General features: G+C 37.9%; 1 protein-coding gene across 1 annotated transcript in view; it reads right to left on the bottom strand.

Moving 5' to 3' along the window:
• Nucleotides 1-8,686: 8,686 nt before the first annotated feature.
• Nucleotides 8,687-14,236, bottom strand: part of ptc (protein patched) — a 396,675-nt gene continuing 391,125 nt past the window's right edge. The window contains exon 25 of the mRNA XM_090385655.1: nt 8,687-8,790. The gene's annotated coding sequence lies outside the window, so the exon portion shown is untranslated. The remainder of the gene's footprint in view (nt 8,791-14,236) is intronic.

A 14,236-nucleotide genomic window follows, 5' to 3' on the forward strand; every position in this document is an offset into this window, starting at 1 on the left:
TAATAAATTTTACTGATTAATTGATACTATATTAATCTAAGAGATTTCTAATACAGTTTTACGTTAAACTTTACTTTATTCTGTATTGTAATACAATGGCAGGAAGTTACGAACAGTAAGATCTATGAATGCTAAGTAGTAACTTTCAAAATAGCTATATAAATTCAAGTAGACCAAGGAGCAATCCGGGGTAGCCGATGCGCCAGCACTGGGGACCCAGGGTGCTGGTGTGAAGTGTATCACTGGCCACAGCAATAAGCTTACTACGCCGAAAAGGACAATTAACATTGGCGAATGGAATGTTCGAACGGGGCACCACGTTGGACAAACGGAAATCATTGCCCAAGAACCTGCAAGGTGGTCTTTTTGAGGTGTATAAAGCCTTGAATCGGTTGAGCAAGCTGAATGCTGATAGGAGTCTTCCTCTTGCTCAGATTAAGAACCTGAGGGGCACAGATTAAAATTGAGGAAAGACAGTTGTAGAACAGATGTGTGCAAATTTTCCTTCAGCATTAGCATTAGCATTAGAATTAGTAGAGGCATATGATGCAAGAAAGCAAGCTTATTCAGCATCAGACAAAAAAAACAAAAAAACACGCCACTCCCATTTCACCCCTCCGTTCGCTAGAAATACCTGTCCAGTTGAGATTTAAATTTGTTTAGGCTATCAACTTCAACAACAAGTGATGGAAGTCGGTTCCACCAACCAACCACCCGCTGGCCAAAGGCAAATTTCCGCACATCTATCCGACATCCGTCCTTCCTCAATTTGAATTTATGCCCTCTGAGCTGATTATTCTGAGCAAGATGAAGAATCCCATTAGCATTAAGCATGCTCAAACCATTCAAAGCCTTATACAACTCTATCAGATCACCTCGCCGGTGCCTACTCTCCAGACTCTGTAATTTGCAAAACTTAAGCCTTTCTTCGTAAGAGCAACACTTTGTTCCATTCACTAATCTTGTTGCCCTTCTCTGTACCCGTTCCAGCAGCTCTACATCCTTCTTGAAATGAGGCCTCCAGACCTGTATACAGTACTCTAGGTGTGGCCTGACCATTGCCGTATACTAGGGAATAATCACCTCCTTATCCCTGCTAGAAACATTCCTGTATATCATTGACAAGACACCATGAGCTACTCTTGCAGCTCGTCTGCACTGCTCAGAGAACTTCATATCTGCCTGCACAATTACCCCCAGGTCCTTTTCATTCTCCACCACTGTCAGTGTAGTACCGCAGAGTTGATACGTTGCTCTGGGGTTGCTGTTTCCCATATGTAGTACTTTACATTTGTCAATGTTAAACTTCATTTGCCACCTCTCAGCCCATCTGTTCAATCTTTCCAGATCCTGTTGGAGCAGCATAGCGTCAGTAGTGTCCTTAACAACTCTGCCAACCTTTGTATCATCTGCAAACTTGGACATTAAACTTGATATCCCATCATCAATATCATTCATAAACTCCGAAAACAACAACGGACCCAACACTGAACCCTGAGGAACTCCACTAATAACATTAGTCCACGTTGAGCAGTGTCCATTGATTACCACTCTCTGTCTTCTGTCACTCAACCATCCCCTTATCCATAGCAGCAATTTGCCTCCAATGCCACACTGCTCCAATTTGTGCAGCAGTCTTCCATGTGCAACAGTATCAAAAGCCTTTCTAAGATCCAAATATATAATATCAAAGTTATTCCCTGCATCCAGTTCTTTTGTGACTACATCATAGTATCCAATCAAATTGGTCAGGCAAGACCTGCCCTTAACAAAACCATGCTGCGTCTGAGCTATAACTGAATTCTTGTCTAGATGATCCTGCAGTGCTTCTTTAACCAGTGCCTCCATTAATTTACCGGGAACAGAAGTTAAACTAACAGGTCTATAATTACTTGTGTCAGCCTTTGACCCTCCTTTGTGAATTGGGGTTACATTTGCACATCTCCAATCTATGGGTACGTCCCCTGAGTCCAAAGAAGCTCTCATAATTAGGGCTAGGGGTTTGCTTATTTCCTTTGCTGCCTCCTTTAATATAACTGGATAGATGCCATGCACCCCAGGTGCCTTTTTTATGTTTATCCTCAACAATCTCTCCTCCACTTTCCTCTCAGTTATTACAAAATCATCCAGCTCACTGCAATGTTTACTTTACCTACATCATTCTCCTTCCTGAATAACTCCTCATGCGTGAATGTAGAGGCAAAATACTCGTTTAGATTGTTAGCCACCTGAGCAGGATCCTCAACTGTTGAACCATCAATATCCAGTGGACCAATCTGATTCATCCCTTTCCTTCTTGAGTTTAAATAGCTAAAGAACTCTTTTCTGTTTTTCTTTGCATCCTTTGCCAAGGATTTTTCGTAGTCTGCCTTTGCCTGCCTAATCTCCTTTGTGACTTGGTTACAGACCAACTTATATTTATCATAGGCTTCCATGTCACCCATTAATTTGTATGTATCCCAAGCATTTTTCTTCTCTGCCACATGTCTCATTAGTTCATCTGACAACCATTTAGGCCTAAACCTTGAACAATATTTCTTAGTTGGTATGTAAAGCCTGATAGCCTCCAAGATTAGTTCCTTGAATGCTTCCCATTTTGAGTTTGCTGTTGGTAACATCATCAGTTGGTCCCACTGTATAGAATTTAAATACTGTCTCAGACCATCATAGTCGCCTTTACAAAAACAAAAACCCTCCCCTTTACCTCTGATGGTAGTTACCTCCTTGAGTAAATCCCACTTCAACACACTGTGATCACTGCCACCTAGCGGTTCATTTATCTGCAGATTCTTAATGCATGAAGAATCAGTACTGATAATCAGATCAAGAGTATTGCTCCCTCTTGTTGCCTCACGAACATGCTGATGTAGAAAACAATCATCCAATAAATCCACAAAAGCCTTGCTAGTGTGCGAGTGACCAACCCACAAATTCCAGTCAATATCTGGGAAATTAAAATCCCCCATAAGACTCTCTGATTTACTGGCCCACTCTATTTCCCTGTACAATATCTTATTATACTCATCAGAGTCATTAGGCCTATAGCACACTCCTACTCTCAATTTTGATTTCCCTATGCTTATGTCACACCAAACTGACTCGACACTGCCCTGTCCATCGCTGTCGACTGGCTTCACTTCCTTGGACTTTGTGTTTCTTAACTAATAGCATAACCCCCTCCTCCCCTCTCTATACACATTGTATTCTACAAATTCCAGTTCCGCCTTCCTTATATCTGATATCACTCGTCTTTGATATCCCAACAATATCTGCCTTTGATGTTTTGAGCAATACCTCAAATTCATTTACCAAACTCCTAGCATTGGTGTACATGCAGGTATACATGCACCTGTTTCTATTCTTGGCTACCCTAACACAACCCATGTGTTTACTTGTACAGCAATGACTCCCAGCAGTCTCTGAAATTTCCTGCATCTTGTTTTTCAGGCTTCTGCTCACTTCAATAGCAGTGCAAGAATCACTTCCACCTCTGCCAGTGGCTACTGTTAATCCTTGTATCCCCCCCAACTCAGTTTTCCGACCCACCTAACTCTGCCTCGACAGTATCAGCAAAAATTCTTGCACCCTTTCTATTTACGTGTATCCCATCCCTGTAGAAGCAATCTCTCCTGTTAACAAGTACAGTCCAGGCTGAAAAAAAGTCTACCCCTTGAGCCTTGCACAATCCCTCCAGGGCCGAATTGATCGACAAGGCTCTCATCATATACTCCCTCCTATCGTGTCTGGGCAGAATTGCAGACACTTTCAAATTCAACCCTAATTCACGGCTGTTTTTTTCAACAGTGACCTGTACTTGCTGAGTAATTCCGCCGGTCTCCTACTCTTAATATCATTAGTGCCAACGTGTACAACTATATCACCTTTTGTGCCCTTAAAAGATATCCGCTCTACGTCATCAACCTTTGCCCCTGGCAGACATACCCTGGACCTATTCCACCTATCCTTTTTACAAAGCATGTTCCCCGCTTCCCTGACAATAGTCACCAACAACTATTAGTTCCTGTGGGACCAGCGCATTCTGCCTAGGGGGCTGCCTCTGTGTTGCCTGATGACCAAGTGCAAGCTCTGGCGTTGATGTGGGCGGCTGAGAGCTTGATGGGCCCTCAATTTATTTCCTTCGAGGGCATCCACCCTGTCCTTCAAGCTCTCATAAAGGCCCATAACAACGCTGAGTTGTCGCCTGATTTCCTTGCACTCCTTACATCGTGCACACACAGAGACATCCCCCTTGGCAGTATCATGTCCCGTACCCGACGGCTCCGCAAACATCAAGCAAACAGTGCATTTTAAAAGACTGTGATTCAGAGGGCAAATGCCCCCCTCAGTTCTCCCCTGAACCACAGCACTCCCATTAGCTTGAGCCTTTTGCTTTGCTGCTCTGGTCTGAGTCATGATTCCGATTTAATTCAATAAAATTTCAAAACAAAATTAAATCCTTAAGTTATATCCCAAAACAGTTATAACGCTATATTTGTTTTTTCGGTATCTAGCGTTTTCTACGAGTTCCCTTTATATAACTTCCGTATCACGTGTACCACTATAGTTATGTATTAATTATTTGTTACGATTAAGTCGTTATATATATATAGAGTTAAAAGTACAATTTAATTGACAATATTATATTATGCACTATAGTACACTAAGCTTATGCTATCGTGTAAAAATGTCGGGAAATCACGAACGGTACTTCTACGGACTGGTAAGTATTGATTAGCTTCGAAATCTCGCTATCTCAATTTAGAATAAACTAAGGATCCTGACTAGGTCTATAATCTACTTATAGAAGATAATTTGATATAACAATTGGTTAATAAATCGACTAAATTTGGTTAAAAGACCTCTCGTTCAATTTGTGACACGTGGATTTGATACCGTTACTAAGTAATACCTACAAAATCTCTGTCTAAGTTAAACTTTAAACTAAGTATCGTAACTAGGAATATAAAGCTACTCTAGAAATAAGTTAATACGACAATTTAAGCTAATAAATCAGAAAATAAATCAGGAAAAACTTCTCTGTTCCAAGAGCGTCACAGAGCTACGTCCGCACAGGCTATTCTCATACCCAGCAATTAGATTTACTGTGTGCCAGATCATTGCTAGGCTGTAATTTAGCCAGCAGACCGTTGATTGGTGGAACAGACTTACGTCTTTTGTTGTGGAAGTTGATAGCCTAAATAAATTTAAGGCTGAGCTGGACAGGTATTTGCAACAAATGGATGGGTGAAATGGTTTTTTTTTCTGATTCTGCATAAGCTTGCTTTATTCCATCGTATGCCTCTACTAATGATAACCCAAGAGTAACATATCAACTGTGGTACACTGAGGGTGGTAGAGAATGAAAAGGACCTGGTGGTAATTGTGCAGTCAGATATGAAGTTGTGAGCAGTGCATATGGTCTGCAAGAGTAGCTCATTTTGTCTTTTCAATGATATACAGGAATTTTTCTAGCAGGAATAAGGTGATTATCCTGTTGTATAAGGCAATGGTTAGGCTACACCTTGAGTACTGTATACAATCTGGAGGTCTCATTTTAGGATGTATAGCTGCTGGAACAAGTACAAGAAGGGGAACAAATTGAGTGAACAGAACAAAGTGCTGCTCTTACCAAGAAAGGCTTAAATTATGCAAATTGTAGCAGCTGAAGACTAAGCATCTGCAGGTGATCTTATTGATGTGTATACGGCATTGCATGGGTTGAGGACGCTGAATTCTGATGGTTTCTCCCACTTACTCAGATTACAAACCTAAGGGGGCATAAATTCAAATTGAAGAAAGATAGTTGTAGAATAGCTGTGCAGAAATTTGTATTTAGGCAGCTGGTGATTAATTGGTGGAACAACCTTCCATCTGTCATTGTGGAAGTTGATAGTTTAAATAAATTCAAGGAGGAACTGGACAAAATTTAACAGGTAATGGTTGTGTGAAACTGTTTTTTTTTTGGCTGATGCTACACATAAATTCATAAGCTTGCTTTTTTGCATCACATACCTCAATTACTACTACTATGAGAAAGCACTGGCTACGATGGCTGAAAATGGAGACAAGGAGTTTTGTATTTGAATTCAAGCAAAGAAACTAAGATTAGATATTTGTGTATTGGTTGTGTCAAGTCTGCTTTTTTTTTTTTTATTAAAATCTTATTTGACATTGTGTAATTGAATTGGTCATTATCCCTGCTAGATGAATTGAATTGGTCCTTCACCAGAGTTTACTACAAAGCACATTAGTTGTTATTTGGTTTATAGGAGCATTAGCAACGAAGGCCATATTGCTCTGGGGATATGCGGTGGTCATTACCTGACCTTTCCGCATCCTCCGTATTCGGTGGTCACGGGCTTGAACCCTGGTCTAATCAAGACGCGTGTGCTATGTACTGTCACTCCTGCCCACCTGGCTGCGGAGGCGCCTGAAAGCACATTAGGAAATGTACTTTGCAGTTTATTAGGAAACGTTTTGCACCTAAAGGCAATCAAGGCTGCTGGAATTTATGGAATATACACAATTTTGAGAGAAGCAGCCAGATTTTGCATTGAAAATTGAGGATAATTATAAAGGTATATTTGGATTCCTGAGACACTTTGTATTGGAGAAGGAATTTTTTGTATTGCATATATAAATAAACACGATCCTAAGGGTGAAGTCGGTAATCTGACTTCAGTGGTACAGAACATGAATTTGTGAAGAGAAAATCATGTTTAACTAACCTGGTAAACAATTTTGACAGTTTATTTAGATTTTAGCAAGGCATTTGACTCAGTCCATGAGTGTGGTATTTGATATCTATGTATGCTTCCTGCGGGGTAGCCATCTTGTATGTATATTGTATTTTATTTTTGCATCTTCAGTTATGTTAAAGTAATTTTGAACTTCAAACAAACATGCAATTAAAAACATTGTAGCAATGTCAGTGCGTATCAGTTCCTATGCTGCTGCTGTACACACAGTAAAAAAGTCACATAAATGGTGGTGCATCACCTGGCAGGTGTTCACGTATTTATCAGCAAAAACCATAAAAAAGTTGATTTTTTAATAAGCAGGAATACATGTGCATGTGCATTTTTGAAGACTATTTTGTCTAAAACATTTTTTTTTTTGCAATTTTTGGCAGAATAATTTTTTTTTTTTAAACTTACAGTATATACAATAAGTACTGCAAGCCATTAAGAAAAGACACTATTCACGTAGAATTCAAAAAACGAAAACATTTCTTTCAGAATGTTAAAAAGAAATTTAGGCACCTGTGAGGTGACCCACCAATGATTTTGCTACATTTTGGGTGCCACCAACACTTTAGAGATAAAAGTAATCATAAAAAAACTGCCTTATTTAGGAATTTCTGTATTCTGTTAGGCAATAAATACAGGAAAGGATATTCAAATACGGGGAAGTTAACTGGTTCTCTTACATGGACCAGTTGATCATATTGTATGAAAATTTTAATAGAAGGCAAACAGTACAAATGAAATTATAGTCGAAACTTTATTAATTTTTGCTTTCAGGAAAGCTTACACATATAATCATTGCTACAAGAGCAATATTTCATTAATAACTAAATTTCTGGAATTGCTATCTACATCATTCTTACAAACTGTACATATTTTAACAAACCACAATAGGCAGTGGCAAGACCAGGCTATGCAACTGGTCTAGAAATAAATCAAATACAATATGTTACACAAAAAATAAATAAATCTCATTGTTTACCCCGATTAAAAAGGATTCTAGACAAAAACAACTTTATGGTACAACAATTAACAGTTTTATTATTCTGATGGAGTTTTTTTTTTTTTTTTTTTTTAAATTATGGTGACATTTTGTACTTAAAATAGCTTTTACCCTGTATACTACTATCTACGGATTGTTGTGATAAATTCCCTGAATGTGCACATCAAACATTGGTCTTAATAGATTGTGACGTTTTATACAATTTAATTGACAGTCTCTCTGAGACACACACACACACACACACACACACACACACACACACACACACACACACACATGCACACACACACAATAATTTAAAAATTATACACATTTGTAATCATAACAAATTGACACTGCCAAGTAGCTTGCCAGAAGTCAAAGTAATCAGAAAGAAATGCACTGAGCAAGGTATGTCGAAACAGCAGCACATAACTTGACTATACATACCTTTCCCAACTGTAATAATATAATAATAAACATACAAGTCTATCTAATGAAATTTAACATTATTTGGACTAGCGTAAATGAGGTTTTGATACAACCCACCGAATATTTGCAGGTATATCAATGCAGATAATTCTAGCTTACTAAGAGTGAGCATTTATCATTGGTAACATGGTTGGAAGGGCAAAGCTTCCAAGCAGTGTCATAATACCCGATATGAGCAAAACACAGGGTTTGCTCTAAGAAAGTAGCACCCCATTAGTCATTTATACACAATTCTTGAGGATCAATATGATTCCTGCCAAAGATGCTTCAGTCTTTGCTGAACAATAATATAGTATTGTTACCATATTTCAACTGTTGAATAAAGTAATTACATCTGTATGGAGAATTATACAATATTAACATTAAATTTATCCAAAAACTTGTTTTGAAATTGTTAAAATGATATGATCAAAAAAGTGATCATAAAGCTAAAATTCAACAGAATAAAAAACAATTTTTACACATAAATAAAATCAACTGACAAGTTTTTGGTTACATTAGTACAAATATCTGAATTTGTTTTCCATCACTTTAGTAACACAATCTTGTAGCAGTAACGACAGAATCAGCCTAAAAACAAAAAAAAAAAAAAAAGGGGAGAATAAGATACATTTGATTTTAATATAATGTAAAAAATATCAGATAAATTGGAGTTTATAGGGTTTAAGAATTAAACCCTATAAACTTCAAATTCTCTGTAAAGAATTAAGACTTTATTGCTCATATTCAAATTCATAACAATGAGATACATGCAATTTTAACAGAATAATATTTCACATACAGGTGCAATGCATTTGGATTTTTCTGTTTTTTTACACAAAAAATCAAACCAAGCAGAGATATATGGAGAATGCATTTATTATTCCATTCCCCTATATGCTCTGACTCTGACTCCTCCTGCCAAGAGAGGTCAGGGGTATAACTATTTGAAAAATTTGACTGCAAGCAAACAAACACTTCTATTGGCCTTAATCTCATGGAAGTGTAAATATGTTTTTTCAAGCCAAGCACTCACCTCATGGAAATGCAATGAGGCACACAGAAAAATACTTCACTTACAAAATCTTGGTTTGGAAAATTGCCCAATCACAAGTGTGTACAGTTCGTGAATACAGTACATTAAACATTAATTAATAAGGATTGTATTAAGCATTGTATTAACCACAGAAAATAATTTATTTCTAGTGGGATAAAAATGGACTTTGCAATAGATTTTAACAAATTTTATAATAAATGAAGGCATTACGTGGAAAAGGCCTATCCTTTAGCTGGGGAACAATATGTACTGTACTTTGTATAAACTGATTTCAGAAGTTTTTTTTTTTTTTTTTTTGATTTGGTAGTTGTTGGCGCATCGGCTTCTGTGGCCATATTGCACCTCCCAACGTTTTTGCAGTACTTTGATCCAAGCCCGAGGCGGGAATCGAACCCGCGACCTTTGGGTTGCCGGACAGGTACTTTACCCACTCGGCTAGCCCGGTCGGCGATTTCAGAAGTATTAATAAGATACTAATTAGTATTTTCTATAATGTACTTTAATTACTTTAAGAGTATTAAATTATATGAATATTGCAGTTGTTCAAGTTAGATTAAAACAGCATATTTTAATATTTTAATACCATCTTGAACAAGATAGTATTAAATTACACTGTTTCTCATTTACATAGTGACATTAACAAAGGAATAGAAAGCATAATGTCAAAATTTGCAGGTGACGTAAAGATTGGCAGAGTCGTTAACGATCAGTGCCAAGCAGCACTCTTCAGGATGATTTGAACATACTTCAACGATGGTAAGAGAATAGCAACCCACAAATAAATTATACACTTGTTTAGTCAAATTAAAAACAGTGGAGGAGGAAAGGGATCTGGGAGTTACAATATGGGCAGATAAGTTTTTTGAACAGCCAGCCAGGAAAGTCCATGTTGTTCTATCATTGATTTATCAAACATTTTCCTGTAGAGACAGGGAGGTCATAATTCAACTGTATAAGGCAACTGTAAGACTACATTTAGAATACTGTGTTCAAGTATGGAGATGTCATCTGAAAAAAAGAAACTGAGCTTCTTAAAGACCTAAAGGTGGGCAAGCTCGAATGGTGAGATCAGCAGAAGGATGACCATATGAGGAAAGACTCCAATTGGTTGCCAAGCCCAAATAGAGGGCTTGGCAACCAAGCACCTCAGTGGTGACCTGATTGAGGTTTATAAGGCACTGAGAGGGATTAGTAAAATGAATGAAGGTTGAATTTTCACTGTTAGAAAGAATCACAGAACTAGGGGTCATAAATTCAAATTACAGGGGTTGAAGTTTAGATTGGATTGCAGGAAGTTTTCTTTTAGCCTGCGAGTCGTTGATTACTGAAACAAGTTGCCACTGCAGGTAGTTGAGGCTGATAGTTTGAATAAATTAAAAGGTGTCAACTGAATAGTTACCTGTGTGAAGAGGGAAGCATATAATTTGTATTTTCTTATCCACTAGTATTTTATTTTTTTGTTGTTTTGCCAGTTCAACAAAAGCCTGTAGCTTCCTCGCACTATATAGCAAATAGTATTACGATTCAAGAAGAAACAGTGAAAACAGTGTCACTGTTTCTTCTCAAATTTGTTAGTTGGATGATGGACCAATCATATATAATTAATGCTTCCCTACAGCAGTCTAAAGTCTTCCAACTCCAAACAGCAAGTTGTCAACTGAGTTTACAGAAGTATTAAATTAAATATTATTTAGCTTTAGTTTAAGTTCGAGAAACACTTTTAGTATCTTCAAGACCCCTACACAAAATTCATAATTTTGTGCTCCTTAACTACTCTGTCCACACAACTGAAACTCTCAACGGCTGTTAGATAGTGTTTCCTTTGATTTCCTAATTGAAAATTACATAAATCTTTCTTAGTTATGGCATAAACAGGAAAAATGCAGGATCGGGTATGCAATACAATTAAGCCTTTTAAGTTTGTTCCTGATGCAAACAGGTGGAAGTTGTCCTCACTATGACTTGCTTTGGAAAAGAGTTACCTCATTTTCTGGATTTTTCCAATATGTAAGGTGGAGTATGTGCAAGTGTGATGTAGTTGATTTAATTGGCTAAGTTTGCTGCATTCTTCCATGTGTTTACATCAGGATTAGAAAAGAAGTAATTAATACCTATTTCTTTGCACAAAGAAAAAAAAAATACCCTTGTTAATTTGATTTCAGATTATTCAAAAGCAATTTATTTAAAATACACTGATTGCTAACAATACAAAATGTATGATTTACCAATGGAGGTGCTGTGCACCTTCAAGTGGGTACATGAGCATCCACATGAATGCACTTAATTTGAGAGAGAATGATAATGTGTGTTGGATAAAAAAAAAATACTTTTGCACTGAAGGATTTAAAAAAATATATTAACAATATTCTTAACAGCTTAATTATATCTTTAAATGAGATGTTTTTTTTGCGGGTGATATCAATCAAGAATTTATTTTTTTTACTGTGCATTACACTAAACATTTACCACAGTATATAGCACTGGATTAGTTTAATTCTTACTCTTAAGGAAAATACAAAACGAGTATGCAAATTTTTTTTCAATTTTTTGTATGTAATAACAAAGATTGCCAAGTTTGGTTTTTGCCACCATACTAATCATGAAGCTCAATCTATACATTAATACAAATGCTGTTTTTTAATCATCATAATAGAATACCTTGTACAGAAAGAGTATACTTTTGGGATATTTGCTGTTTAATTCTTGCAAAAAAAAAAAAAAAACAAAGGATAATTCTCTCTCTCTCTCTCCCCCCCCTAGCATTGCCGTTCGTTTAGAAAAACTGTAGCATAGTGCTTGCATGAACTGGTGATCATGTTTGGTGTTACTTTACAGCAGCAGGGGAGGTGGGGAGAAAGTTAGTAGCCCATTTTGGGTGCAAAACTTTAAAAATATACATTAGTTAAAAATTTACATTAGTTTACAACAAATACTTTGGCTGTATGGAATTAAATCTATTTTTTGAGTGCATAAATTAAGTCACTATTCATGGAATGGATTAACCATGATGCTGTTCCAAGAGCTTATCTCTCATTTTCAATATTACTTTTCTGAACCAATTTAAATAAAAAGATATAAAAAAAACCTCCATGTTTGAATTGAAATCCTGAAAATCTTTTTAATTAAAATAAAATATTTTAAATCATATTGTGCAATATTTTATTTTCACACACTTTCCATGGTTAACTGCTTCTATATTTATTTACATGCAAAAAAAAAAAAAAAAAAAATCCAAAGAATATTTTCAGACAGACAGACAGACAGACAGAGAGAGAGAGAGAGAGAGAGAGAGAGAGAGAGAGTCACCCCAATTGTAATTGTTGTCCGAATAACGTAAGTACATGGCATATTTCTTACAGATTGCATCAGATAATATTGACCTGCGTAGGTGATGCAATATTGCTACAGCTGTTACTTTCAGCTATACATGGTGTCTCAAAAATATTGGTACAAACATTTAGGGGAGGTAGGTAACATCTAAAGGAATGTGAATTGCACAGGAACCCATAACCGGAAACGTCATGGGAAAGTAGTAGCAGAGGCACAAGAAGCAGAAATGACACAAGACAGTCATTAGTGGCAAACATTTATTTGACATAATATTAACAATAGAGTATGAGATGGATGCATTTCACGATGTTACAACAGATGCTCGAAGGTTCCACCATGAGACGCGATGCATGTGTGACACCAACACAGTATGGAATGGCGGACACGGTCGAACACACCTGGAGTTTCATTGACAATAGCAGCAGCACAGATGAGTCTCGCCACGAGATCCATTTCTGTCTCCATAGGCGATTCATACACGATTGATTTGAGGCCCCCACAGAAAGAAATCAAGGCTCGAAAATCAGGTGAGCACGGGGGCCAGGCAACGGGTCCACCATGGCCAATCCATCGACACTCAAAACGCCTGTTCAAATAGTCACAAACACACCTTCCATAATGGGAAGGCGCCCCGTCATGTTGAAACTAAATGTTGTGTCTCACATTTGCTGGAACATCGTCAAGTAACCCTGGTAGAACTTGTTCAAGAAAGATCCGATATTTAGCGGAGTTCATGCGGGATGGTAACAGGTATGGGCCGACTAAGCAGTCACCGACCATACCTGCCCACACATTTATTGGGAAGTGATGTTATGCCGCATGGGGGTGCATACCGTGTGGGTTGTCGTGAGCCCACACGAGCATTGTGCTGATTGTGTAAGCCTTCCGGAGTGAAACAAGCCTATTCCGTCACCAAAACATAGGCTGGAAAATTCAAGTCTTGAACACTTTCTTGGAGAAACCACTGCACAAAGCCACATGTACAGGATGATCTTGGGGAAGCAGTAACTGAACCCTTTGGAGATGAAAGGGGCGTAGGGAATTGTCATGCCAGACACGCTGTACACTGCAACGAGACACTCCTAAGGCAAAGGCAAGTGTGCTGGTAGTAGGATTATTCTGGAAGGCATTCAACACACTTTCTTCCATGGCGGGAGTTTGCGTCGAACGTGGTCTGCCCGCACTACTCCTGTTACCTCTAAATGACCCATAATTGCACAGAATTTGATGCACACGTGCAAACAAAGGGTTGTCCAGTACATGTCTGTCTGGGAAGCATTCTCCATAAATTCGTTGAGCGGCTCGTCCACTGCCCTCTGCTAATCCATACACTAGGTGCATGTCTGCCAGCTCACAGTTCATATATTGATGCATGCTCTTCGTGCAGCGACTACTGCTTGAATTAGTAAACCAGAAATTTTCCTTCTCGTGAACTGATGAACATCGCCGTCTACCGACTCACGGTGACGTTTCTGGCTATGGGTTCCTATGTGATTCACATTCCTTTAGATGTTACCTACCTCCCCTAAACGTTTGTAACCCTGGTAGAATATTTTTGAGACACCCTGTATAAGCACGTTCTGCAAAAGTTGCAGTCATTCCTTGACTGTCTCAGCATGGAGAGCTACATGCAGTTGACGCCATGAAGAA

The sequence above is a fragment of the Mastigoproctus giganteus genome, chromosome 12 (assembly GCF_048544385.1).
Source record: "Mastigoproctus giganteus isolate SK-2022 chromosome 12, ASM4854438v1, whole genome shotgun sequence".
Classification (NCBI taxonomy): Eukaryota; Metazoa; Arthropoda; class Arachnida; order Uropygi; family Thelyphonidae; genus Mastigoproctus; species Mastigoproctus giganteus.